The following is a 23048-nucleotide window of genomic DNA, read 5'->3' on the forward strand; positions in this document are numbered from 1 at the left end:
CTGGGGCCTCGGGAGCTGGAGGAGGTGAAGAAAGAGTCCCCAGAGCCTGGGGAGGCTGGGCCACACAGACGTGAGACCCCTCAGCCCAGACCTGGGTGGCACACATTTGCACTGCTCCGAGCCCCGTGTTGGCGGTCTGCCGGGGCAGCCCGGGAAGCCAACCTTGGCTCCTTCCGAGTAACAGGATCTGGGGTGGCTCCCCCTCCCCACAAAGCCACGGAGACCCCCAAGCTTCTCCCTTAGCAGGCGCCCCTCTGGGAAAAGGAGGGGAGCAGCCCTGAGTGGCTGTGAGTGACCCACGTGTGGACGGTTACCTGTCCAGCAGGTCCCTCTCCCACCCCATCTGCACACGCGGCCCTGCCTAGGTCTGGGGCCAAGGTCTCTGCCCTGCCCCAGCAAGGCGGGATGTGGCAGGAGGCCGCTCAGGGGGACACGCAGCACCGGCCAGGCCTCTGTCCACAGCCACGTTCAGACACTTTCAAGTCCAAGTGGCGAGGCAGAGCATGTGCCAAGGCCTTGGGGCACCAAGGGAGCAAGACGAGGTGGTGAGGCTGAGGCATGGTGTGCGTGTGCTTGTGGGGTGAGGGGGGCCAGAGCTTGTGCAGGTGTTTCTGGCTTCCCTGGTGGGGGCGGTGACGGCCTCTCGGGCTGATGACCAAGCCAGCATCCCTTACTTGAGGCATCCCGGACCATGCAGAGTCTCAGTCTGGCCGGGGGCCAACTTTTGCATCTGGAATGTGTTAATTGATTGCTAGAAAAATAATCAGGGCAAATGCAGGGCATTTCTGGTAAAGAGACTCCAAGGAGGCCCCTCTGGAGCCAGATGACTCAGGGCTGTGCCGAGTGGTGTGTGGTCTGGAGCCTTCTGGCCGCGCGGCTCTGCCTGGAAACAGCTGGCGGCGCTGCGCGTTGATTCACGGCGGTTTCTCTTGGAGTTTGGCGCAGGAGCCTGTGGCTAGGTCTGCAGCCTCCCCGGTGCCCTCTCAAAGACGCAGCTGGCTGTAAAGCTGTATGAGTTTCCTGTAGCTGCTGTAACAAATGACCATAGCTCAGTAGCTTAAAACAGCATAGATGCGCTGACTGTGTCATGGTCCCATGTCAGAAGTCTGAGATTGGTCCTGCCAAAAGCAGGTCGAGGTCAGGTAGAACCCTTATCCTGCCTGTTCCAGCTCCAAAGGCATCTGTGTCTCTTGGCTGGCAGCCCCATCCTTCATCCTTCAAGTGCATCCTGACAGTCCCTGCTCCTGTCACCACGTCCCCTTCTCCTCTGCCCCTCTTGCCCCTCTTTGAGCAATGCTGTGATTCTGTCAGGCCCACGGGACACTTCAGGATGCACCACATGTCAAGGTTTTTAACTTAATTGCATCTGCAAAGGCCCTTGGGTGGGGTTACTAGTGTCTCCCAACAGTTGGTGTCCAGCTGGCACCTCAGAACATGACCTTATTTGGAATCAGGGTTCTGAGGCTGTGATGCAGTTAAGAAGAGGCCATGTTCAGTTGGGATGGCCCCCATCCAATGATGTGTTTATAAAACACAGGAGGCCATGTGATGTTGGCAGTGATGGGCGCAGTCACAAGGCAGGGGACACCAGGATGCTGGCCACCACCAGGAGCCAAGGAGAAGGTCGGGAGGGGACCTTCGCGAGGGGACCTGACCCCAGGCTCCCCCTCCAGGACCCTGAGAGAAGACGGTGCTGCTATCTCGAGCCCACTGTGGATCTGGGTCACAGCTTCTGAGTGACCGTGACTGTGGGGTCTAGGAGCAGGAGGCGGGCTGGTCTGGGTGCCGTTATTTAGTTGGCCCCAGGTCCCTGGCAGCCAGGAGGATCAGGCTGACCTCAATGCTGGAGGAAGAGCCGGGATGCCCGTGGCGATGGCTGTGGCTCTGCTGGACACTGCAGGTCTCAGTATGCCCTGGAGGAGTGGCAGAGGTGTCAAAGTCAGACACCCGGAAACGCACATGACACGGCTTTTCACAAGGTCATCCTGAGTCCCTGCCTCTGCCTGAGCTGTATCCCCTGGGGCTGGGTGGCCCTCAGGCCTCGGCCTTCTCTGGTGCGAGGGGTAGAGCAGCCCCAGGTGCTCCTGTGCTGGCACCAAGACTGCCCGGCGCCCCTGGGAGAGGACGACAAGCGGCCGTGGGTTGTGGCCCGGGAAGACCTCCAGCTCCAGGTGCGGAGCCGCCCAGGCGGGAAGCCACCTCCAGCCCACGGAATGGCCAGAGCCGCGCAGGAGCTCCCTGTGTGCGGGGTGCCGTTACTGAGGGCCCCCGACTTGGTGATTAGACCACGGAAGTCACTTCCTCATAGTCCTAGACGGAGGCGTGGGCGGGGCTGGTCCCCGAGGCCTCGATCCTGGACGGCAGGTGGCCGTCTCCTCCTGGGTCTCCCCGAGGCCCCCACCTTCTCTCCTATGAGGACACCTGGGCTGCTGGTGGGGCTCAGCCGTGTGACCGTCCCACCCTCGCCATCTCTGGAGAGGCACACACAGCTGAGGAGCTGGGGTCAGCCCACGGCCCAGGCACGGCGTCCCGAGTTCTCAGAGGACAGTGGAGGAATGTCAGAGAGGACAGTTCCTCCTCTGGTCTGTTGCGACCTGACACGATCTGTTGGCTCTGCTGCCTGATAACACCCGCCTGCAGAGATACAGACGGCCCCGCTGTGTCCCCTCCTGCTCTGGCCATCCTGCTGCTAGGCCCTCAGGGCGCCCTCATGCAAGGGACAGTGAGCAGTGGGGGTCTGGGTCTGCAGGGCCCAAGGCGGTTCCCGTGTGTCGGTGGGGCTGTGGGCAGCCCTCCATGCTGGCTGGGCGGCTGTGGGCAGCCCTCCATGCTGGCTGGCGGCTGTGGGCAGCGTCACCATCTCAGGTCCCAGGGCAACAGCTCAGCACTGATGCTCCGCCACCCCCCCACCTTACGGGGTGCACGGAGATGAGGGGCGAGGGTGCGGGGCTGGGGTTCACTGTCACTGGGACGACGGGCCACGCCCAAGAGACATCCTCAGCGAGACCCTGAGCCGCGGGCCTGTCATCCAACCCAGGGCTGGAGTAGCAGGAGGGGAGGGCACACTGTGGTCCTTGTGCTGCTGTGGCCCCTGAGATCACGCGGGGCCCCGGGCTGTCTCCATCCGGGGCCAGAGTTGCCTGTGTAACTGGAGCAGGAAGCCCCCGTGTAGGACAAGGGCTGGGGCAGCCTGGTGCAGGCAGGTCTGAGCCCCCCGTGTGGCTTCCTGGGTTGGAGATGACACTGCTCCAGGCAGCAGACATTGGGTGAGCACCCACTGTGCGCCCAGCTGCGCTCGCTGGTGCCCCGTGACAGGCCTGTCCCCACCCAGAGTTCGGAGAAGCATTGTCCTCCGTTCTGTGGACACATCTGCAGGATGGGCAGGCGTGGCCGGGCACGGCCTCTGCTGGCCAAGAGGACTCCTTCTGGGTGGCGCACTGGGGACAGCAGCCTGGCACTGGCTGCTGGCTACCTGCTCCAGAGCTCGGCCCCTCCCTGTGTGGGGCTGGTCCCAGGAGGGAGCATGAGCCGCCGGTGCCTTCTGGGCCCCCAATAGGCACGGTCCGCCCCAGCCCTGGGCCAGGTCGAGTGGTTGAGTTGGGAAGGAGACAGGAGGTCAGGGCACCTGGGGCCATCTCTAAGGAAGTACCAAGACCCAGCTGGGGGAGCTGACCGAACCGTCTCGCGTTCCGAGTCGGTCACAGGAGGAAGCTGGGGAAGCCTGGGCCTGGCCTGGCCCCTTGGTGCCCACCTGAGTGCACCTGCCCTTCTCATGTCCCCAACCAGGGAGTGTCCCTGGCCTGGGCTCCATCCCTGCCCCTGGGGAATGGGGCTCACAGCAGCTGTCCCCCTGCCCAGTGCTGGAGTCCTCTGCCGTGGGACGCATTCTCCAGGTGCAGAGACCAGCTCCTCGTCTTCCCGGACGGGCTTCCATCTGTCCCTGCTCAGGCCACGCAGCCAGCATGGGCTCCCGCGAGGTCCACACCAGGAAGGAGGAGGCTGAGTCCCTCACCCGGGAATGACACCGTTGTCATTGATGTCGGTAAGCCAAACTTCAAATCCTGTCACGGGTAGTTACGATGGGCCTGAGCGCTCCACATGTCCACTCCTGGTATTGGACTGGAAGGTCCCCTGTCCCCAGTTCATGTCCCCCAGAACCTCAGACGGCCTTATTCATCAGTGGGGTCTTCACGCAGGTGACGAGGTAGGTGAAGAGAGGTCCTGCTGCATCGGGGCAGGCCCCAAGGACTGGGTGCCTTGTCAGGACAGAAGACACAGCCGCGTGGCCACGGAGACGGGAGGACGCAGCCCCAGGAGCAAGGACCGGACAGCTGCAGAGGCTGGAGGCCAACACTGAGCCCAGACTTCCGCCTCCAGAGCAGGGGTGCGCTGCTGAAACCCCAGCCCCCCGAAGGCTGGTCGCAGCAGGGCGGAGTTCCCCCCCTTTAGGCCGCTGACCCTAGATATGTCTTTGGCCTTTTCTGGGTGGGGTGGTCAGGGAGGCAATGCCTGCAGTCGATTCCAGAGCGCTGACCCCTTGGAGGACAGAGGTGGAGGGACGCTGACCACCGGGCTCTCCACAGTCCCCTCCCCCAGAGCAGCAGCCTTGGGGTGTGTCCCCACGACCGTCCCGTTCACAGGTGGGGAGACCGAGGTAGGGAGAAGACCAGGCACTGGTCCACCATCTTAAGTCAGGAGGGCCCGAGGGGACCTGGAACTGCGAGGGGGCCGCCTCCTTGCGGGACCCAAGGGCAGAGTTTTTGTTCTCCTCGGCTCCAGGCGCAGGGCTCAGGGAGGACCCAGCACAGCCTGAGGCACAGGATGGAGCCACAGGACGGCTGCGTCACAGGCTGGCTTCCCCCCCCCCCCCCACGCTGTCTGGAAGGGCTGGAGGCTTCCAGAAACACCACGCCCTGGGCGCGAGGCCGCAAGTCCAGCCTTGCCCAGCCTGGCCCCATGGAGCTGGCTTGCCCTGGGGAGGCAGCAGTCGGCTCGGGGGTTGTTTTACTGAGGCATTTGCACTCCCGGGCGGTCGCTGCCCTGGTCGACTCCTGTGCTGGGCATCGTGATCCAGGTGTGTCTCACCAGGTGTCGGGGCTGTCCCGTCCTGCGCCCCTGCCCGCAGGGTGGTGTGAGCAAGGAGTCTCACCGGACTGTGAAATGAGATGCAGTCACTTCCGTTCTGTGCCCGTCTCCCTCCCAGGATGAGTAGCTGCCATCCAGAGGATTCAAAGGACAGAAAACTCAAACTATACCAAAGAGATCCTCTGCTCAATGTTAGAACTGTTTTTGCTTTCAGACTAAAGATGTATCAGGATTAGCCAGAGCAAGCAGCAAAGATCCTGCCCTTCCTCTGCGCCCAAATAGGGTCAGACTTTTATTCTCCCTTAGGTGAAGGAAGTGTGGTGTACATGGGCAGAGGGACAGGCACAGAACCTGTGTGTCAGGGAGTCAGCGTCCACTGTTCTCAAGGCACCTCGTGGTTCAAAATGGCTGCTGGGCTGCAGATACCCAGATTGCATGAGGAGAGAATGCTCCGCTCTCTAGGGAGACATCCTGGAAGTCACACACAGCTGTTCCGCTCACTCTCTTCACCTCACACTTAGCTCCACAGAGAGGAGAAGCTGCCCCGAGGGCTGGGGTGTGGTCTTTCTATAGCTGAGCGACTAGGATGTGTCACTGAGTGAGAAAGAAGATAAGCCACGGGGAGGCAGCTCTCCCGGTCTGTACCCTGCTGGGGACCCCTGGGGCAAGAGGTGGTGGCACTTGAGGGAGAGCTGAGGGGCTGGCGCTGCAGCCCCAGGGGCAGGGATGGGCCAGGAGGTCAGAATGCTAGGGCAGAGGGGGGGCATGACGGCTCCTGCCAGAGTGCACATGTGACCTGGGCCGGCCAATCGATGCCTGGCCCCGGGATTTTGTCCCTCAATCTGCAGCTAGTGGCAGGTGCCAGCCCGCTGGTCACAGACTGGAAGGGCTGGCATGGCAGCCGCAGCAGCCACGTCCTCGGCCTTGAGGAGCATTGGGAGGAAATGTGGCCAGGCAGAGCCAGGCGCGGGGAGGGGACACAGGAGAGGGAGGAGGACCGTGGCTGTTGGAGATCCTCCGCAGAGTCTTGCCCGAAGCCAATCCCTCTCCTGGGCTCCTGGGAATCTTCTCCACCCTTCGGGGGTTTTGTTGGGTGTGGAGACTGAACCCAGGGGCTTCACCACCGAGCCACACCCCAGCCCTTTTTATATTTGTTTACAGACAGGGTCTCGCTGAGTTGCTCAGGGCCTCACTAAGCTGCTGAGGCTGGTCTTGAACTGGAAATCCTCTTGCGTGGCAGCTGGCTGGCCCCCACAGTGCACCTGCCTCCTCCTCTTCCCAGTACAACGACCCACCTGCCTGCAGGTTTCTTGGCACTTCTCAGACACACTGCTGCCCCCAGTGTGTTCAGTGTGGGCCTCGCTGCAGACTCCGGGGCTCCTCTGGGCTGAGTGGGTCCTGGCCACCTAGGGGTAGCGTCCAGTGGAGAGGTAGCATGGCTTCTGGACGTCAGGGGTGCATGCGTGGGTGCAGGTGGTGGGGATCTGCAGGGACGCACAGGGATGTGGACTGGCTGCTTCCGTCCTAAACGTAGGTCATCCACCCTCACCCTGAGCTATGGCCCACGGACCCTGGGCTCTTGGGCTGTGTCCACACTGCACACACTCTGCCGTGGGTCCTCCCTATTACTCAGCCTCCTGAGGGTGTCCCTGGCGGCGGTGCCCTGTCACTGTGTCCATGCTGCCCAACAGCAGGTCCCCCTCCCTCATGGCTCCAGGATGGACCCCTGCTCTGACCCAGGTGGAGCCTCTCTCTGGGAGGCCAGAGCTGGGCTGGGCTGTCCCCTGGACAAGGGCGTGCGGACCCCATGCTGGCAGGCTGGCCATGTCCACAGGGAGTGGGCAAGGCCTGGCTGCTGAGAAAGACGGAAGAGACCCCACCAGGAGAGGGAGGATAGAGAGCAGGGCTTCAGGGCCCCCGACCCCTGTCCAGGGCAGCTCGGCTTCGTACTGACTGCCGTGTTCCCAAGGATCCAGGACCTGCAGGAGCTGGCTTGGCACCTCCTGTCACCTGTAACTTCAGGTTGGTCAGAACCTTGCTCCAGACGCCCCACGGGCAGGGCCCGCACTGCCCCAGAGAGTCCTGTCCACTGTGAGCTGTGGAGGCCAGGTGTGCCCTCCAGCAGGTGATGAGAGCCAGGGGCCCACATGATTGGCACCTGTCACTGAGGAATCGTCAGTCTTTTCGGTCTTCCCAGAGCCTTCTTCTAGGCCATACCCACCACAAATGGCACCCCCATGTCTCCCTCTCTGACTCGGATGATTAGTGGTCGTTGATGCCCCATTGAGGCCTGGAGAACCTCTGCCACCCTTGGAAGGGTGCGGCAGGGACAGATGAGCACTGGAGCTCCTGGCCTTGGCTCTCGACATCCAGTTCAAGAGCCTCCAATAAAAATAACTTGCCTCGTGAGGCCCTGGGTTTGCACCTCAGCTCCGCATAGGAATAAGTCAGTAAAATAAAGATGTTAAAAAAAAATAAATAACTGGTGGATAAGAAATTGGTGTGGGGCCCAGAGCCGTGGCCCCCAGGGGACCTCACGGGGACCTCACGGGGACGACAGGGAGCAGCAGCGAGGCCCGGTCCTCACACTGAACGCCAGCGCTCAGGATGGCTGTCCCCACCACCGCTCTGCACACGTGCCTGGTCCTGCCACCAGCCTGCAGGGCTCTGAGGGCGAGTGGCTGGGACGTCCCTCCCAGGACCCCATGTGACCTGTTCCACATTGATGTCTTGTGACTGAGGAGCGTCCCTTTGTCTCAGCCTCTCTGTGATCCACTGCTTGTCTGGGTGGTGAACGGGATCCCGCTGGGATTTCCAAGGACATCTGTGGCCCGTTCCTTCCTGGAGGACACTCGGATGCATCGTGTCCCTTCTCACCAGGGACGTCCCGGGATGAGAGCATTTGCCCAGGATGTGCCATTTAATTCCGGAAAGTCCACTCTGAGATTGCAAAACGATGGGAAAGTTCATCAAGCCAAACCTCCCTCCTCTTACTTCTCTGGCCCATTTAAAAATAATATCGACTAGGACTCGCCCGAGTCGACCGAGTCCCAGTTCTTCTCTGTTTGTTACCCGCTGAATGGTTTAAGGGAGAGAAGAGAAATGCCCCTGTTACCACCGGCATTCTGCAGACGGGGTGCTGAACACGGAGAGGGAAAGTGGTCTGCTCAAAGCCAACAGCTTGGGAGTGGAGTTGCTGGGATGTGAACCAAGCCTGACTGGTCCCTGACCATGGCACCAACAAGCAAAGAAAGGACTCAGTCAGCCCCTGGGGTGGTCAGCCTGGGAAACAACTGTAGCTCAGAGAGGTCAGGTGACTTCAGCAAACACACACAGCAGGGGCAACGGAAGTCAGGATTCAAGCTTGCTTGTCTAGATGCAAAGAGGGCGCCTTGTTCTGCTGGGTGACCTCGCCGAGCTCCCTAAGGAGGACAGGTGGTTTTATTGAGTGTCTGCTTTGCCAGGCCCCGTGTTATAGGTTGTGAAACAGGTCGGCAAATCCTCTGATTTCCATGGGCACAGAAATATGGTCTGTGCTGCCTTCCCTGACCCTGGGCGAGCTCTGTGTCCGGGCAGTGGAGTAGGACAGACCCAGACCCTGGCTCACAGGAGACTTTGTACCTCCTGCCGGGGAGCCAGTCACTTCACCACAATCTCCCCACCGGACCCTGCCAGGCAGGAAAGGCCACCTGGGGGCCCTGCAGCCACCGTCCCCCATCAAATGCCAGCCCTGTCGGGGAACCAGCCTGGGCATCCACACAGGGGAGCCTTCAGGTGTCCACAGCCCCGGCCGGTGCCTGACTGGCCCATGCAAGGGGCCCCTACGTAGAGCACCTGTTGCACATTCCTGACCTACACAATCCCAGGCAAAAAAGAATAGTTGTTTAAAATCCTACATTTTGGGACGATTTGTTACACAACAATACTAACTATACCGTCTCTCCTGAAATACTAACACAATGAAAATCCAATGTGTCCCCTGTACTGCAGCAGACCCACGCCCCCACCCCCAAGGTCACGGGGAATACCACCCGCACCACAGGAACGTGTTTCCCACAGTTGGAGGCTGGAAGTCCAGGTCTAGGCACCTCGGCAGAGCCAGCGTCTGCTGAGGGTCTCTGTGTCGCACATGGTGGGAGGGTCCCGAAGTTCACTGGTTCTCTTCATAGGGACACCGATCCCGTTGCAGAGCCACAGACCTAGTCACCTCCTGCACCACCACCTACTGTCCTCCCATTGGTAGTGGGTTTCAACACGGGACATCCGGCCAGACCCTGGGGCCCGGCACCCGACTGCCTGAGCTGGGGTCTCAGCCGGACCAGTGAATAGCCAGGCACCTGTACTTCCCAGCAGGCAGTGCTCAGTGGTGGGCATGGCTAGGCCCTGGGGGCTCAGCAGGGAGGACAAGAAGACCCCAGACAGAAAGGAGGCAGGGAGGTCTGGAAGATTCTGCAGCTGGGGCAGCTCGGCCAGGGGGTGACAGGCTTGTTCCCTGCGGGCAACTCCGCCCTCGGTGTCTCTGGTGTCCCCAGGTCATCCTGGGCCAGCAAGGAGTCAGCAAGTTTTCCATCAAAAGCGTCTGTCAGGAGGTGGAGGTCGCAGAGCAGAGTAGTGGACACTTCATTGTTAACCCCCGCCCCCCACCCAAATGTCTCCCATGAAAAATCTGATCCTTTGTAACTTCCCTGCCCCGTGTTGTGGGAGCCTGGAGCAATGGTGCAGTTTATTTCACCCCCTGTACACCGGGCTTACAGGCCACAGGCACTGGCAGCTGAGTGGGCAAACGCATGGGTTCAAATCCTAGAGTCTCCACTTTGGAGCTCTGTGACTTTGGGAAAGTGATTTGCATTCTCTGTGCCCAGTTTCTTTATTGGAAAAATGGGAGCTGGGAGCAGTGGCACACACTTGTAATCCCACCTACTCAGGAGGCTGAGGCAGGAGGATCACAAGTTCAAAGCCAGCCTGGACAACTTAGTAAGACCCTGTCTCAAAGGAAGGGGACCCCAAAATGTGGGGCTGCTAATAATGGCACATGTATCGGGGCTGGGTCTTGGGAGAGACAAGGGGTGCCTGCTGACATATTCTCCTCCCCCTTGGGTTTGTCCTTTGCAGCTCTGGGGAGGACTGCTCACTGCTGCCCACTCTGGCTTGGGGGACGAGCCCAGCAGGTGCTTCCCAGTGTCAGATGAGTGTGTTGATCTGAGAGGAGGAAGAAAAGCAAAGGAGATGAGAAAAAGAAAAAGGGAATGGAAAGAGAGACAACAGAGGATGAGGTCTGCAGACAAGCTGTATCCCGTCTCCAGCAAGGGCTCCTGTCTTGGGTCTGTGTCAGGAGCTTGGTCCTCTGACGTCCTTCCCCACGGCTTCCTCTTGTTTCCCCCTCCTGCTCTGAGACCCCAGCAGGGGCCTTCTGGGCTGCTCATGGCTGCATAGCACAGAGCCAGCACAGGCGGCAGTGGGTACTGAGGAAGGGTGAGCTTGTTCCCGGGTCTTCATGCAACTACAGCAAGGTGGAAGGCTGCCCGTCCTGGGCCTGCGCCAGCACCGCAGTTCACACATCAGGTCCACTTTTACCTGACCAAGAGGGGAGCAGGCAGGTCCTCAGCTCTTCTGGCCTCAGTTTCTTCATCTGCCCGCAAAGGACCCGGAGTTACGTGTTCCCAAGGCGCCTCGGACTCTCAGTTGACCTAGGGCTACCCCTGAACAGGTGGGTGTCCTAGGAGCGAGCTCACTGGACTCCGTGAGCAGGTGTTAGGGGAGAGTGAAGCTGCAGCCAGGGCCCTCCATAGTGTCCCCTCCACAACATTCCCCAGTCTCCGTTTATTCATTTGCCACTGGAGCCGTGTGTGTCCGGGCAGCTGGAGCGCGGGTTTCTACGACGTGCAGAGGTGGGCATGAACTCAGCGCCGGTGCGTTCCGGACCTGTGCGCAGAGCTCACGCCCCTGCGGATTTCCTTTGCGACAGTGCTGGGAGGCCTCCTCCCTAACCCCATTCTCCACTCAAGCTGCACAGAGCTGGGATTTATTAAACTCGTAACCCCCTGGCGGAAAGTGCTTGGCACTGCGCCGGGCGCGTAGTAAGCGCTCAATGAAAACGACTTTTATGGTCCCGGTGCGGAAACTGCGCGCGTTCTCCTCTTTCGCCGGCTCTGCAAGCTGGCTGCCGGCCCGCGCCCACCCGGGCCCCCGGCCGCCTTCCGCCCGCGGAGCCCGCTGGGCGGGGGAGGGGGAAGGACGGGGGGGGCGGGGGGCGGGGCCGGACTGAGCAGCCCAATCGGCGTCGCCAGTCACCGGGGGGGCGTGGCCTTTGGGCTCGCCGACAGCCTTCAAAAGGCGGCGCGCTGGCAGCAGCACCCGCTCGCCTCTCGGCCAGTGCGGAGTTCCCGACCCGCTGCCGTCCCTCTGAGCTCTCTGCGCCCGCGCTGCCCTCAGGACACAAGAGACGAGGTGCTGATTGGAGGCCTGCGGAGGTAAGTGTCACTTAGATCCTCTCCTTTTGCAAGCTGCGGTCTGCTCTCCCTGATGTCGGGGCAGCTCTGTCTGCATCTCAGAGCCTTGTTTTGAGGCATGCCCTTTTACAGACGGAACAGGGCCGACGACTAAGCCACTTCCCCGGGGCTCACACCTAGGAAGCCGAGGGGCCAGGACTCGGTCTGTCTGGTCTCAGATCCGTGCTCCCGGGAGGCTGGATGCTCTTCTGCCTTCCTGGTGCAGTTCGCTACCATTTGTGGCCTCTGGTGTTCGGGATGGGCATCATTGACGTGGATGTGGCAAGCATTGCAAAGTGTTCCACCCACATGTGGAGGGTGAGTGATTGGCAGGTGCCTTCTACCTGACAGTTTTTAGGGCCACACCTCTTATGGTCTCATTTGCAGCAAACCTGCAAAGTGGCCTTCTTCCCATATTTCAGATGAAGACACTGAAGGTCAGAGAGGTGAAGTGAGTTGTCCAGGCAGAGCCAGAGCTGGAACCCAGCACTCTGCTCCACAGCTTCGGGCTGGTGTGTCCAGGTGTGAGGCAATTTCAGGGAACACATTTCTGGACCTCTAGCTGGAGTAGGCATCTGCGTAACTCCTTGTGTGGGGAGAATTGGTCGGGTGGCTCTAGGGTCCTGGGAGTCGGCCGCCACATAGGGAGAGCCAGGACCAGCCCCTTGTGTGGTACAGACCCAGAGCCTTCCTTGCCAAGGGCTGGCTGGAGAAGGAGCTCGGAAGGGCTTAGCCAGGTGTACTCACTGCAGTCCAGCTTGAACTGGGCATCTTTCAACCAAAAGCTGAGCTGCTGGTCTGACTGAGAAAGCCTGTGGGGCTGTGGGCATGCCCAGCCCAGCCCGCTCAGCACCTGGAGTGGACTGGGAATTTCCACTCTGAGACTTTGGCCTCCTTGCTCTGGTGGGATGGGGTGGGCCTGTCTTTTCCGTCTAGGATCTGGAGTGTGACCATCCTACAGAGCAAGACCAGGGATGTGCCCCCAGCCCAGATCACCTGAGAGGGATGTCCCAGGGGTCTTTATGTTGTGTGAACCGGTTCTGCTTCTGCCTGGCCTAGCTGTTTGCACGTGGGGAAGGGGCAGGAGGTGTGGGCTGTGTTGCTGAGGAGCCGGGCAAGGCCCATCCACACACTCTGCCCACATGAGCAACCCTGCTCACACACCTGGGCAGGGGCTTCTGGGTCCCCACCTCCCAACTGAGGAATCAAAGGGTCAGCAAAGTGAAGTGTTTGCCCAGGAGGCCCAGCTGGGTGTGATGGATCTGGCTTGAGACCCTGCACACTTGACCTGGGTTCTACCTCTCCTTTCCTTTGTGGGTCTAGGGATGGAACCAGGGCCTTGCACATGCCAGGCAAGTGCTCTGCTGCTGAGCTGCCCCCCAGTCCTGGGTCCTGCCTCTTTAAGCACTTCTCTGTCTCACTGCTAACTCCGCCTCTGAGCCTGACTTTCACACAGGTGTTTTGTTTGAAAGGGGCGCCAGGTAAAGAGCTGGATGGGGTGCCCAGGGAGGAGACAGGAAGGGGAGACTCTGATTTTCAGAGTCCCCTCAGGGGTAAGAGTAGGAGTCGTGACAGCCACGTTTATAATCAGTGCTGGCAGCTGGCACTGTCCTGGCTCTTACGTGGACCAGACGGCCAGGTTTCCAGGAATGATCTCGCCGGCTGCCCTGTGAGGGGGAAGCACACTGAGGCTCAGGATGAATCGGGCGGGGCGGGGGAGAGCGGCCCTCCCAGCTGGACCCTGCCCAGGTGCTGGAGGAAGGGGCCACTTGGCTGCCGTAGCAGAGCCTGCCAGGAGACCAGGCTTCTGGTGCCAGATGGGTCCTCTGCGTTGTCGGGGCTCTGGGTCCCTGGCCCGGGTTCGGGCGGGGCAGGAAGGGCTCTGCTGACACGGGGCTTGGGCTCAGCTCTGCCAGCAGGCACTGGTTCCGCCCGCTGAGAGCCCTGCCCGGGACCTGGACCAATACTGTCTCCCAGAGTCCTGCCACGGGGCTGGAGAGGAGAATTGGCACCCCAGCCAGGTCTGGAGCTGGGGAAGAAGAGCGTAAGGCCCCGGAGAGCCCCTGCACATCACCCCTTGCCATCCCCGAGGGGATATCTGGCCCTGTGTGGGTTGCACCTGGAACGTTTTAGAGGTGGGACCCCCAGTGCCGACCTCCTTGGCCTGAGGGGGCTGGAACGTCCCTCTTCTCTGTCACCAGTGTAATCTGCTGTGTGGGGAGGTGCCGCTGTGTCTGCTGCTCCCAGCTCAGGAGGCTTTTTTTTTGCAAACTCACTGGTTTTTGATCAGTCGCAGATGTGCAGACCCAGCATCAGTCAGGGGCTGAGGGCTTGTCAAGAAGGAACACACAAGGCAGGCGTGACTTTATGTCACTCCACTCAACTCAGGAGATGCTCAGACCTCCACGGGCCGCAGACCCGGAGCACCTTCCAAGTCCCAGGGGAGCATGCTCCCCTCCAGAGCAGGCAGGGTCAGCCCACTGGGGGGCTTTGGCAGTACCAGCGGTATATTTTTCTTTTTTCTTGAAAAATATTTTATTACGGTGAAATACACAAAAGCAGACAGGCATGGTGCTTCACATCTGTAATCCCAGCTACTCTGGAGGCTGAGGCACGAGGATCCCAAGTTCGAGGTTAGCTCAGCAACTTAGTGAGACCCTGTCTCAAAATAAAAATTCAAAAAAGAGCCCGGGGGGACTGGGGCTGTGGTTCAGTGGTCAGCGCTCACCTAGCGTGCATGAGGCACTGGGTTCGATCCTCAGCAGCACAAAAAGAAATAAATAAACAAAGATATAAAGTAAATTTAAAAAAAGAGCTGGGGATGTGGCTCAGAGGTAGAGCACCCCTGGGTTCAACCCCCAGCACCACCACCACCAAATCCACATGAGCACGCAACTTCCCCTTTTAACCCCTTGAGCTGTGCCATCCGGTGGCTTTCACAGATGTGCAGTGCTGTGTGACCCCACTGCTGTCTGATCCCAGGGCATTTTTGTCATCCCATCAGGGACTCTTGCTGTGAGCAGCCCTCCCCAGCCCAGGCAGCCCCTGCCTGCCTCTGTCTCGGTGGCTGGTTCTGGACACTTCCCATAGGTGGGACCATGTGCCGGGGTGTGGCCGGCTGTGTGTGGACGTGGCCCTTGGCACAGTGTTGTCCAGGTCCATCCCCCTGACAGTTTACATATCACAACATCATTCCTTTTTTTGTGGCTGAAAGTGTTCCACCGTATGGCTGGTGCCCATCTGTGTGTCCCCACCTCCACTGATGGCAACCCAGGCTTTCCCCAGCTTGATGACACGGGCAGTTCCACGTGGGCACGTGTCTTCACCGCTCCTGCGTGCAGACCTCGGAGTGGACTTGCTGACCTCACTGGGGAACCCTGGTCCTTCTCTGACCTCCTCCTGGAGGAAGCCCCCACCTGCTGACCCCGTTCTGGTCCCTGGCCACTGGTGTGGGGACAGCCCGGGGCTGGTGTGTGGGCAGGGCGGCTGTCCCACCTGGGTCCCGGCAGCCCCTGGCAGGGTCCTATCTGAGGTGTTGCTGGGGAGCGCAGCCTCGGTGCCAGGCTGGCAACTGCCAGCGCTCCTCGGCAGACGCCCCCTTCAAGGCTGTGGGGACATCGTGGTCCAGCCAGAGGGAGATTTATCTTTGATTATCTCAAGTGCGGCTTCAGCTTAGCCAAAAACCACAGGATCAGGAGAAGAGGGCCTGATGAAGGATCTTGCAATTTCTGGGCCCTTGTTTTTAAAATACGATAGATTAAGAAATCCCACGTTTCCAGCCCGGGTTTCTGGCCTGTCTCCCATCTTGCGTGCAGAGTGGCCATGCTCCAGAAGGAAACAGAATCACGCTCCCATTTTGCACACAGTCGAGGGGCCTGGAGCGGACCCTCCTCCAGTCCTTTCAGACAGGAAGGAGCCCGTGGGTTCTCTAGATGGGGAGCTGGTGGCCAGCTGAACTTGTGACTGACCTCTAAGAGCTCAGGGGCTCCTAGAAGGAAGAGGTGGTGTTCTGCAGGCAGGGAGAGACCAGCAGAGGAGGGGAGCTGGCAGGGTGCACCAGGTGGGGGCCTCGTGGCCAAGGCCTGAGGTGTGGAGGGCACCACCCAGGGGGGCAGCTCACACGGGAGAGTGACATGGAGGTGTCTGCATTCGAGGACAGTTTGCGCTGGAATGAGCTAGTTCCACGAAGTCTGTGGGGGGGCTCCATCCCCAGGCCCACAAGGTGACTGAGCTTGTGCAGACCTGCAGCAAACCCCCTCACCCAGGGGCTGTTCTCTCTGCTCCGTGGACCCCTCCTGCTCACCGGGAGGCTTGCCTGGGATGGGGCCCTCCCAACCCCTGACCACCCTTTACAACCCAGAGCCTGGGCCCTCCTGGCGCCCAGCAGGGAGCAGGGCCTTGTCCTGGTTTTCTTGGGTTTGGCCACTCCTTCCTCCCCTCCAGGCCGCAGGACGAGGTTCTCCACAAGTGGCAGGGGAGAAACTGACCTTTTTGAAGCAAATATTTTGGAACCTCAAAAGCAAACTGACTTAAATAAAAATGCAAAACATTTGCTGGTACAGGTAGATATTTGGGAGGGGAGAGAAGCTTGGGAGGGGGCCCTGCAGGGTTGGGATCCAGGTGGAGGAGCTCAGGGAGGAGACGGGCTGTGGCGGTCTGAGCAGTGCTCCTCCAAGCGGGCCACCCAGGCCCTCTGAGCCAGAACCTGGGGGCGGCTGGCGCTTCACGTGGCCCCCAGCACTCGGACAGGCTCAGGTGTGGGGCCCCCGGTCCTGGAAAGCTGGCAAAGGAGAACCCTGGGCCCTGGCACAGAGGAGGGGTGTGGAGGGACTGGCTGGTCAGGGCAGGGGGGAAGCTGAGGGAAGGTTCTGGTGACAGGGTCTGATGTGACCAAAAAGAAATTGCCTCGCAGCAGTGGGGCGGGTGGCTCTGTGGCTGAGGAACGGCTACCCTCCGGAGCCAGCAGCCAGGCCGGGTGTAGTTCAGTGGCAGAGCATGAGGGGAGCGTGTGGGAGGCCCTGGGTCTGGTCCCAGCACCAGAGGAGAAAACAAGACAAGAGCCAGTCGCTGGCGCGTTCCTCGCCCTTTCCCTGAAGGCGCGCCAGCGGGTGGCCCTCCGTGTGCAGGCCTGAGTCCTGGGGGTCCCGGCAGCTTCCTCCAGAGCACATGTGCCCGGCAGCCTGCTCATGCACCGCTATAACCCCTCAAAACCAGCCCTGCAAGGATGGGTGCTCCCTGGGGCCTCCAGGACAGCTGCGAGGAGGCGGAAGGCTGCACCCTGCCCCAGGGCTCCGCTCCAGCCAGCTCCCAACACAGCGCGTCTGTTCTCCCCCCAGCGCACCGCGCTGAACACACCATTTATTCTGGGATCTTCGAGGCCGGGCTGCCGGACGCAGCAGATATTCTCAGCAGGGCCTTGGCCACCGGGACAAAGTGCTCTCTCAGACTGGGGATGACCCGGGCCTCTGTGGGAGTCTGTGCTGGTCCAAGTGGGAGCCCTGGCAGGCCTTTATCTGGGCTCCTGCCTCCAGAGTTCACTCTGAAGGGCTGCCTGGGACCAGACCTGGAACCTGTCACGGCTCAGAGCTCTGCAGGGCAGGCCAGTGGCCTTCTCCCCGCGCTCCTCACACACATGGCCACCCTTCTTCAGGCAGAGTTAGAGCGCTTCAAAGTTTTTAAAAAGCAACTTGTTATTGCAGTGAGCATTGCTGGAGAGGAGCCCACAGTCATTCATGTGATGTCAGGGGAACTTCTCAAAGATGAATCTGCAGAGATCCGTCCTCAGAGTCCCAGCCCCCCATGTCCCCGCACCCCCCGGGTAGGCATGTGTGGACTCGCAATGGCAGAGCTGGTTTGGCCTGGCTTTGAACTTGGCATAAACGGACCTGTGCACGTCGGTCATTGGCGCCAGGCTCCTGTGCAGTGTGTTGTGAGGTTTGTCTGGGTCGCCGCATGCAAAGGGGCCTTCAAAGAGTAAGTCAGGCCTGTCCCCTCCGGCTTCTCTCCCTCGCAGGCCCCTCTTTGCATCAGAATAAAATCACGCTCAGGTGGCCTCTGGTGCCCACACACCCAGCCCGGCTGCCATGACACTTCCTCTCCTGAGCCCCTGTCTTTGTGCTTCGTCTGCGCCACGCACCTCGACCCGACCACCCAGCAGTACTGCTGCTCGTTCCCCTTCCTCAAGATGTCGGTGGCACACCCGTCCACCCCAGCCAGAGTGGCCCTGACCGCCCAGCAGCCCTGCGGCATGCTCACCGTCTCCTGCCATCCCCGGCCCAGGCTCTGTCTTGCTCACTTGCAGGGCCCCAGGGCCCTGAGGGTGTCCCGGGCTCTTCACCTGCGCAGCAGTGTGGAGGGGCTTCCCCAGTTCCGCCTCCCCTGCTGGAGCCCCCATCACCCTGTGGGTCTCACAGGGGAGCTGGTGGGCACAGCCCTGTCACCTGGAGCAGGGACAGCGCAGGCCCCGAGCTCCTAGAGCGGGGAGGGATGGTGGAGCCCCTCCCCCTGCTGGACCCTCACGAGCACTGTACCCAGCTGCCTGCCTGGAGGCCCCAAGGGCTGCAGACCCCCTCCCCCTGGGCAGCCCTCAGCCTGGGGCAGGGGCTGGGATCCAATGCAGGCCTGACCAGGCCCGCTCAGTCCATGCTGCCCTCCGGGGCCAGCTCTTTCCTTTTGGAGATGAAGGCTGCTGCCTTCACCCCAAGTTTTGCTGTTCCCTGAACCTGTCTCCAGGGGAGCATCCACGCATCGGCCGAGGGCCGTGCCCCGGGTCTTGAGGAATTTCTGAGTGTGTGTCCCGTCCGTCCGTTTGTGATCTGCCTGGCTGGTGTGGAACCCGCCTGGCTTCCTGGTCTCTCCCCACAGAGGCGGTTAGGTAAGTGTGTGTGGAGCGGCTGTTCTTCTCTTGTCTGGAGTTGACGTATTTTCTCAGCACAGTGTAGCGATGTCACCCGCTTTGAGTATCATCGAACCAGTTGTTGAGCATCTCGAGGCCTTCTTCCCGAAGTCCCATGAGGATGGCTCTGCGGAGTGCTTGTGGGCTGGCATGGCCGCCGGGCTGTGGACGGCTGGCCGCCCCTGGTTGTGTGGAGCCTGGGAGAGCAGAGTGGCAGGCCAGGGACGGAGCCAGCCGGTCACCTCTGGGGTCTGGCCCCTCCTGTCCAATGGCTTAGGAAAACCCGGTGGAGGAGGGAGGCGGCCTCGCCCGCTGTCTGGTTCTCCGGTTGTAACGGGACGTTCTGCCCAGCCCGAGATCTGCCGAGACGTGCTGGGGCGGAGGGAGTCCCTCCTTCCAGCCACGGCTTCATTCCTGGGATTTCTGAGTGGTTTGTGGCTATGACTTGGATCTGTCCTTGGCCTCCTGCTCAGATTTTGAGTTCTCCTTGATTAGTTCTGAGAAGGACCAGAGTCCAGGGAAGCCCTGAGCCTTTCGGGGTCAGCCACCGTTGTGGATGGGTCGCACTGTGTGCCAGCAGGTCAGCAGTGCCCTGATGTTTGGGAACCGCCTCACGATGACCAGGCCAGTGGGTGCTGGAGCCCGAGGAGCGGACAGGCACACCCGCAGGCCTCTGCTGACCCTGAGAGGCTTCTTGTCCTTCTGGAGCCTTGGTGTCCTCATCTTGGGACAGCTGATCATGGCAGCGCCCCACCAGTTTGTGGAGAGGATAACTTTGAGGTGCTGGAATGGAGGGGCCCCTTGCCCAGGGCTGCAGGCTCTTGACTGGTCACAAACCTCACTGGGGGGTCCAGGGAGCAAGTCACTGGCTGGGGCTCACCATGTGGACATCCCGGCTCCCGAGGGCTGATGCTGGAGTCCAGCTGGGGGCTAGGGGCCGCTCAGGAGCGAGTACCACAGAAGGAGTAAGCCCAGCGGCACAGCCACGGCCGGCTGCCGGGTGACACCAGCCTGTCGGCCAATAAGCCACACGTAAAATCAAGGCAGTGAGTGCTCAGAACGTATTCTGGCGTTTGACCGCATCTTGCTGTTATCTGAGTCTGAGGTGGTCAGTCTGTCCCTCCAATGGGGAGCGGTCACAGGAAAACCCGGTGAGAGGGAGGCGGCCCGCTGTCTGGACTCTGGCGGTTGTAACAGGCCGTCCTGCCAGCTTCCCTCAGGGGCTTCTCGCTGGATGGGGTGTTGACACCAAGGGAATTGGCGACCACACAGGCCAGCGCTTCAGTTTGTTTTGAGAGTGGGTCCTTCGCACTGGGCCCCTCTGGTCCAGGTGGCATCTGCCAAGCGCCAGGACTGACGGGTGGACACCCCGGCCTGACCGGGGTTGGTGTCTGACCTGGGTCATCATCCTCGGCCCAAGCTCCCTTCTGCGTTGGCACAGAGGCTCCTGGCCAGGGGTGGACCTGCTCCTCCAGGCCTGGTCACGTCCTGGAACCGACCTCCTCGGAGAGCTGCAAAGGCGTGTCCAGGGCTCGGAGCTCAGCCCAGCGCAGTCTGTTTCAGGCTTGAGGAGGCTTCGTCGGTTTCGCCCGGCACTGGGCATTAGTAGGATACCTACAACTGGATTTTGCTGAGGCAAAGGTGAAAGAGTGGCTGAGAGGATCGCCCCTGGACTGCAGGCCGCATTGTTGGTCGAGCCTCCACACAAGGTGCTACTGGCTGAGGACGAGGCCCTGGGCCTCCCCTCCACCTTACCCGTGTGGAAACTGGGCCCAGAGAGGCTGCACACGGCGTCCAGGGCCACAGAGCTGGTGACGGGTTGTGATAAGAACTGAGCCCAGGTTCCTCCCCGAGAGCCCGGCCCGCGGTCAGTGAGGAGGCCGAAGTCACACATAGGCCTTATATGGCCCTCTGATCTCCCCGGCAGGAGGGGGGCACGTTCATTCCATAAATATTTATCCGACTGTGGCTTGTCAGACGCCGGCCGCTGGTGGACGGGGGCGCAGGTCTGCGGCATGATTAAGCCCCAGGAGGGTTCCAGGAAGCGGCTCCCTGGAGCTGGGGAGTGACGAGCGAGCGGGAGTGGATCTGCCCGCCTGGGCCTGGGGCGCGGGGTCATGGGCTGGGCTGTGGGAACAGCATGTGCAGGAGCAGAGCCCGGCTGGCGGCCCAGGCCTGAGACTCATCTTTCTGGCAGACTCTCCCAGACACACGGTGAACGCAGCCCAGGCCCCGACGCACGCGCCTCCCCTCCCTGGCCCCTGAGTCCGGGTGCTATGCTGGCTGGATTTGCTGGCCCCCACACGTCCAGGGAGCCTTGGCCGGATTGTGGGGGATGGGGAGGGCTGTATCCCGGCAGAGGTGTGTGGGAAGTGGGAAGCGGTGGGCCACCTTGAGCTGGTCACCCAGCTCCACAAAGACCAGCTGGGGTCTGCACACTCGGCTCGGTGGCTGTAACCGGGGCTGCAGTCACTGTCCCTAAAGAGCCACAGTGTGCTGCAAAGCTCTGGGCCATGCCCGAGGCCCTGCGGTTCCCGACTGCCAGCTGGGTCTTACATCGGCCCTGGGGCTGGCAGCTCTGTCGGGCCCTCCACGCGCCCGAGCGTCTGGCATCCTCTCGAGGATCTCAGAGCCATCAGCTTGGGATCTGATTGCTGTTTTGCAATTCCAGCAATAGAGGACAAAGTCTTCCAGAGGGCCCGTCAGCTGTCTTAGCCACAGTTCTCGGTGGACACGTCCAGTTACTGGGAAGCCACCAGGGGGACAAGTTGAGGCTTCTCTGGAAATGGGGCTGGAGTTTGGCAGTGCCCGGGGATGCCAGGCCTAGCTGAGCCGCGCGGCCGCCCCAGGCGAGCGTCTCCAGGATGCCTCAGCAGCCCGACGGCAGGGGTCAGAGGTCAGCTCAGCACAGGAGTCAGTGCGCCTCACAGATGGGGCTGCGTGGGTGCCCCACATTGGTGAGGGACATGTCTGGTGAAGTGTGGCCATGATGTAAAGTCTCCCTGAGAGGTGGCAGTGGGGACCTGCTCATTGACACAGTTGTCATTTGACCCGGGAGGACAGTGTCTCTGCTCCCCAGAGCCCAGCCGCCTTCCCAAGGGGCAGAGAAGAGTGAAGGGCAAGACTCAGTTGCCCTGTGTGTGGAGGGGCTTGGGATTTTCTGGTGGCAGGGAAGCCCCCTCTTGGGAGAGCAGGAGGGCACTGAGCAGAGGGCACGGGTGGACTCTGAGGTTGGACGGAGCCGCCTGCTGCCCCAGTGCCAGGTTCTGCCTGCTGGTGGGATGACCCTGGGCAGCTTTCTAAGCCCGCAGGCTTGGCCTCCACACCTGTAGAATGGGAGTCACAAGCCAAACCTCTGGGTGACCCAGAGGGGACATGATGTGGACTGGTGGGGGTGGGTCTCCCTGGCAGAAGCCCTTTGCCCTGAGTCTCCCTGGCAGGAGCTCAGCCTGTCGAGTGTCTCAGTTGGAAAAAGTGTGAGTTTCTCAATTTTCTCTAGGAAAAAGGCAGGAGAGCTTCGCCCCCGTTCCAGCTGAGCTTTCTGGGCAGCGAGGCTCGGTGTGGGCAGAGAGCCCCGTGGACTGGCCACTTGCCCACGCACCTGTTGCTCTGACAGACAGGTTCCTCTGGGATCTTGTCTCAGCCTCTGAATTTCTCTGCCTCTCTCCCGCCACTCTCCATTCAGCAGCTGGGGGCTATCTGGACCCCAGCCCTTCATTATCTGATGTGACCTAGTCTGCGAGGGCTGTGTGGCCCCTCACTGCAGACCAGTGGCCTTCATTTCCTCGGGTCTGGGAGCCCCAAGTCCAGGGTTGAGGTGTGGGCAGGGCTGGTTCCTCCTGAGTCCTCTCCTGGCTTGCAGACGACACGGTCTCCCTGGTGCCCTGGCAGGGCCATTCCTCTGCCCGCGTCTGTGTCCTCCTCTCCAGTCGTCTTGGATCAGGTCCACCCTAAGGACACTTTAACTCGATTCCCTCTTCAAAGGCTTTATCTCCAAATACAGTCACATTCTGAGGCCCCGGGGTTAGACCGCAGCCCGCGGATCCAGGGAGCGCTGGAGCCTGTGAACACTGCGAGTCTCCACATGCCAAGCACGGCCCTGGGCTCTGGAGCATTGCTGGTCCTGCTGATCTTTCTTTTCTACTTGAAATCTTCAGCGCTCCCTGCAGCCAGAACCTAGGAGCCCTCCAGACTGGACCTCGTCCCCTCCCTGGCACAGATTAGGCGCTGGCCAGGCCAGGCTGCTTCCGACCCTGTGGTGCTGGCATGCCACCTGCACAGTGCCCTGAGTGCCTCGGCCAAGGCAGGGCTGCCCCTGGGCCAGGAAGGACGTGGAGAGGCCTCAGTCCCCTCTTTCCTCTTCTGCTGCGAGGGTCGCACCATGTCTGGTGGCCGCCATCTCTCCAGCTCCACCCCAGGCTTTATAACTCCCCTTGGAACCTTGAGGAGGGGGCCTGTGGGCCAGGCAAGTCCCTCAGCTTCTGAAGGAAGGGCCAGGGGAGCTCTTTCGCAGGGAGGCACCTGCTCAGAATGTGCTGGAAGGGTGCGTTTGGAAACGGCATGTGCTGTTTCATGCCTTG

The 23048-nt window shown here is 61.0% G+C and overlaps 1 protein-coding gene across 1 annotated transcript in view; it reads left to right on the top strand.

Annotated features, from left to right (window-relative positions):
• Positions 1-11426: 11426 nt before the first annotated feature.
• Positions 11427-23048, top strand: part of CRISPLD2 (cysteine rich secretory protein LCCL domain containing 2) — a 47310-nt gene continuing 35688 nt past the window's right edge. The window contains exon 1 of the mRNA XM_081273904.1: positions 11427-11555. The gene's annotated coding sequence lies outside the window, so the exon portion shown is untranslated. The remainder of the gene's footprint in view (positions 11556-23048) is intronic.

The sequence above is a fragment of the Spermophilus citellus genome (assembly GCF_964194105.1).
Source record: "Spermophilus citellus genome assembly, chromosome: 18".
Lineage (NCBI taxonomy): Eukaryota > Metazoa > Chordata > Mammalia > Rodentia > Sciuridae > Spermophilus > Spermophilus citellus.